Source organism: Cryptomeria japonica, chromosome 5 (assembly GCF_030272615.1).
Source record: "Cryptomeria japonica chromosome 5, Sugi_1.0, whole genome shotgun sequence".
Classification (NCBI taxonomy): domain Eukaryota; kingdom Viridiplantae; phylum Streptophyta; class Pinopsida; order Cupressales; family Cupressaceae; genus Cryptomeria; species Cryptomeria japonica.
The window spans coordinates 31,551,415-31,556,723 of NC_081409.1; positions in this window are offsets into that span (position 1 = coordinate 31,551,415).

Genomic DNA, 5,309 nt, shown 5'->3' on the forward strand with positions numbered 1-5,309 from the left:
TTGTATTTATTTTGTGGTGTGGAAGGAATGTGGGGATGTGACGAGCCTTTATTTATATGACCTTGGGCACATTTTTTGTTGTATTGGGTGCAAGTTGATTATGAGGTGGTGCCAAGTATGGAGCTCACCTTTACTCTGTATACATCTAGGAAACATTTGAAATTTGTTGGTGAAGTTTCAAGTAAATGAATTAAATGCATCTTCAAGTTCTATGATGATGCATTTGTCCAGATAATGACATTGTTGTTGGGATGGAGTTTCCTCAAGACCATGTACAAGTACAAGACAAATGTGTATGTCATGATGATGGTCTTGGCTTGGGGTTTAGAATTGGGAGAGTAGAAGGATGTGTTGGTCCAAGTCATGCAGCAGTGTGTGGAGGATGACTGGCTCAACGGGTTGATGGAGCTCTTGGAGATGGCAATGTTGAGGGCTAGTTTCAATGCTAGTGAAGGTTTGGACATAGATAGAATTCATGAATTGTGTGAATTGGTCCCTTTCATCCATTGGCCCTTTGGTTTGGATAGAGATGAGTGTAAAGTAGAGGCGGTGATTGGTTGGGGCTCTCTCAAACTTTATCTAAGAGAGAAAGAGTTGGAATCCTGTTGCTCTATGGTGGGAGGTTCTGCAATGGGTGCTGTTAAAAAGAAGACAATGAAAGTGAAGGACAAGAAGAAGGTGTTGGGTAAGAGAATGGCCAAGTTGGACAACAAGGTGAAATTTTTTAATGGTGCAAAGATGGGTGGTGGTGGTTGGGGTAATGATGGTGAAGGGCCAAGCAACATTGCTTCAAATGCACCCTAATTTTGGTATGCACGATGTGTTAGTGGTTGGAGGCTTTTATGTTTTTTTCTTTTTTGTTTACGAAACATTGTGTTTACTGTCCTGAATCTCTATGGTTTTTATGAATACTCTGGTCTTTGTATATGGTGTAGGTATTGGTGTCTACTTTAGTGGTAAAAGCTTTTAGGGTTCGAGGAGTATGGGTTTCTGATTGTAGTGGTTGTTGGGGGTTTCTTCTTGCTTATTTTTTATTCTAACGATGTAATGATGGCAAATTTTAAAACAATACCAAGTAATCATGGGTCTATAATGAAGGCATGGCGATTGTATTGGGCTAGGTTTTCTTGGTGCTTCCTGAATTCATTAGGCTTTTTGCAACTTTAAATTGTAAGATTTTATTTCAACATAATAAAATACACTATTATTACTGGCCATAAAAGTTAAAGGGAAAGGATTCTAAGCATGTGTATTCAATCATAAGAATGAGTGATATTTATTTTGATGCTACTATTAGAACATTTTGAGGCATTGTATGGTTGTCTCCAACTTCAATATTATTAATTTTTGCAAGGGATTTTTATTGTTGCAGCTATTGTACTATTTTAATACCATTTATTTTTAGGGATTTTTAATTTTGGACTACTATTCTCTATCATATCATCTACAAAATTGTAAACTTTGGGAAAATGTTTATGACTCATGTGGTTTGTGGAAGGTTTCTATCATGGGAGCTATATGAAATAATTTTTTCAGCAATTGTACTACTATTTGGATGAGAATTTGGAGTAAACTTTGAAAGTTGCAATTTCATACAAGCTAATTGGTTCAAACTCATTAGGGTTATTGCATATAGCACAGTGGTAAGACCCCCTACAACTAAAGGGAGTTATCATCTTGTGGAGAATATAGTGATGCAATGAAAAAATGATGTCAAATACACAGGCCTACCTTTTGTCCTATGGGAGTTTGTGGATATTTTCAAGCACCATCACAAGTGATTGGGGAGTTGGTTACTTTATCTACTTCATCAAAGTTAAAGATGGAAAGGTACAAGATCCAAATTAAATAGGTATTAGATTATGAATCAAATCATTAACATGGACATACCTGATCATCTTAATTTGCATTGCTTAATGAAAAACAATTTTGGGGAGCGGAGACTTCTCATGTCCCTTTTTAAAAATATGATAGAAGATTATAACAAGATCAATCTAGGAAGTTGTCAGGTTTCAGGTGTTAGAGATGTTGCTAGATACGAGATATGTCAATGGTTAGGGATTTAAGATACCATTTAACCCGTGCCAAGGAGAAAGAGTAGAAGGAACTTAAAGAAGCATTCGGGTTTAAACATTAAATATACAATGTAACTTGCACAGGAGTAAAAGAGAATGTGAAAGCCTAAAACATCAAAGACAAGGCATAGACAAGGAATTAATTAGGGTTTTGGTATCGAGGCTACCAATGGAAGAAGACTTGACTTAGTATCAAGAAAAGGGAGACCTCAAAACTTTGACAAGAAATTTAGTAAGACCTTTATGCCAACCTAAGTGTAGCACATGTAGAATTTAAATTTGGGGCCTTGACACTGAATTGGTCTAGGTCAACCAATCTAATCTATGGGAACTAATATGATCTATGGGAGTGTCGAATATAAATATAGGAAGATGTTTTATTTGTAATCAGCCATGGTATGGCATTGTATCTTCAAACACACAATGTTCAACCGATCCTATGTAGGCGAAAACCCATAAGAGACTGTAATCAGTAGATGAAAACACATTGATTTTTCTAATAAAATGATGACAAACTTTATTTCTTGAGGGCATTCTCACTCAAGGAGTGCATTACAACATCAAGTTTATAGTACAGTTCATTCTATCAATGAGTGGATTATTTGTTTTAGACTTGTAAGCGTTGTTTATTGCTAATGTAATGACTAACACAATAGTCTTATAGTTATAGACATTTGATCATGGTTAACATATATTGTTATTGAATTTTGAATCAATTTAATAAATCCATGTGATTATCTAGCTAATTATAAGTGATGATCTAAATTCAATAGTAAATATGATTAACAATACTAAGTATACAAAAACATGCAAGTATTGTTGAGAAAAATGTACAATAACATAACTCATAAGAAGAGTTGTCTGCATCAAAAGTCATCTTTATCTTATCAAAAATAAGTTTTCATACAATTACATGGAATTCAAATAGCCTCCAAACTCCTCAGACTCTTATGAATTTGAAATAAACAACATGTGTTGAATAAAATAAATATTTATTTTTCAAAAAACTATGAAATGTAGATACCCCAACTTGGCGAGGTCATAACTTTCTACTAGGTGGTCAAAATTCAAAATCGTTTGCACCATTGGAAACATGTCGAAGAGCTCTAATTTCAATCCCATAAATATAATGCCTTTAGTTAAGGACCAATGATAATTTTGAATCCATATTCCACTCCAAAGGCCTTTAAAAATGCAAATTACTAAAATATTAAAAATATCAAAAAATTAGATTTTTGTTTTTTCTCACCTTCACTCCTTCTATTGCCTCTAGATGGCTTTGGAACGTCCTTGGATTGCTCTGGATCACTCCCAACACACTCATACTACTCTAGATTACTCCAGAGATGATGAGACTACTTTGGACCATTCCTCTACCTTGTGAGGCAATGAGCCTCATTCCACTACCATGCTACAACAAATGAGGAAATTTTTATGCAATTGGTTCATCGGTAAACCATTTGCCTTGATTTAGATGTTGACCTTCTTGGATGATACAATACAATTAAATATGTGTTCCTCGAGGAGTCTTCACATGAACATCAATAATTTGGCCACTTACCAATGAAACAGTGGTTTTGGGATTCAAATATTTAGCATGAATGCTACTAGCAACATCTGAAGTATCTAATAAAGGTGGAAAATATGAATGAAGGAATTCAACATTGAAAGTAGGATGAATTTCCAAAAATGGTGGAATATTCAATTCAAAACCATTCTCTCCAACCTTCTTGAGAATATGTATGGTCCATATCACAAAGGGCTAAGTTTCTTATGTGGCTCTTAAAGTCTTTCCTAAAGATGAAGCCAAACTTTATTGCTCACCTAAAAGTGGTGTGTTGTACAATGTTGATCATGGAGCTCCTTGTATTTTTTATTTTTATGTTGCACTATCTCATTACCCTATTTTTGAAGATGACAGATTTTCTCCACAAATTTGGAAACTTTGTCTATCTCTTCTTCTTCATATGATGATGGCTCATTTTCAATGTTTGAAAGAGAAACATCTAAAGGAGCCAAAGGTCGATATCCCAAATAAACCTCAAACGAATTGTATGCAATAGTACCATGTATTACACAATTGTAGCTATGTTGCATATATGGAAGACTCTCATCCTAGGTGCGAGGATGATGAGAATGATACATACAAATGATGTGAATAATCATGTGATTAACTACCTCATTTTTTCCATCCATTAATGGATGGAATGTTATTTACCTAAGAGATCATCAACATATTCTTCCATGATGGCATGCATTAGATCGTGAAAGATGGCTGCCATTTCTCTTTGATATGTTGCTCTTGCATTCTTTAATCCAAAGGGAATGAAATTCCAACAAAAAGCACCCTAAGGACATATAAATGTTGTTTTATGTTAATCTTCAGGTGTTATTTTGATCCTATTATACCAGGAGAATCCATCCATTAGTGACAACATTGCATGACTAGCTATGAGATCAACTATTAAATCAATGTTTGGAAATGGAAAATCATCTTTGGCACAAGCCTTATTGATATATATGGAGTTTATACATATCCTGATACTATTGTCTAGTTTGTTGATAAGATTACAAGATTAGCAATCCACTCAGGGTAGTCAATCAGTTTGATGAAGCCAATGTCCAATAGTTTCTCAAGTTCCACTTTTACTAGTAGTTACTCCTGGTGATGCATCTTTCAAAGTTTTTTGTTTTACTGGTTTGGCATCTGGAGTAACTGTCAAGTGATGCATAACTAAATCATGATCCAACCCATGCATATCGGTGTATGACCATGCAAAGTTGATTTGTCACTCTATGAAGAATGTTATGAGCTTTGGTCTTTCCATTTCTGTTAAAGATTTGCTAAGAAGATGTTGTGTGGTACTAGCTTTGTGCCAATATTTGTCTTGATAGTTTCTTCAATCAACGTTGATGATTTTTTTCATATGATGTCATAAGGAGAGTGTTAAACCTTCCATCCTTTCACCATCGAATGCATGCTTTCTTTTTTACTTTTTTGGGGTTAGGTAGTGCCACAATGTGGTTTCACCATAAGACCCATGATTTGTTTTTATTTTTATACTTTTGTGAATGGAAGATTTGACACCCCCTCCAAAATATACCATGCTATCGAGTTCTATGATGTATCCTTCTTTGTGGTCTCCGAGTAGAAGATCATCTCATATGCCCAGGTAATCAATAAAGGCCTCATCATTTTGGAATGTATCAAGTCATGGAGGTCCTTGTTGGTCC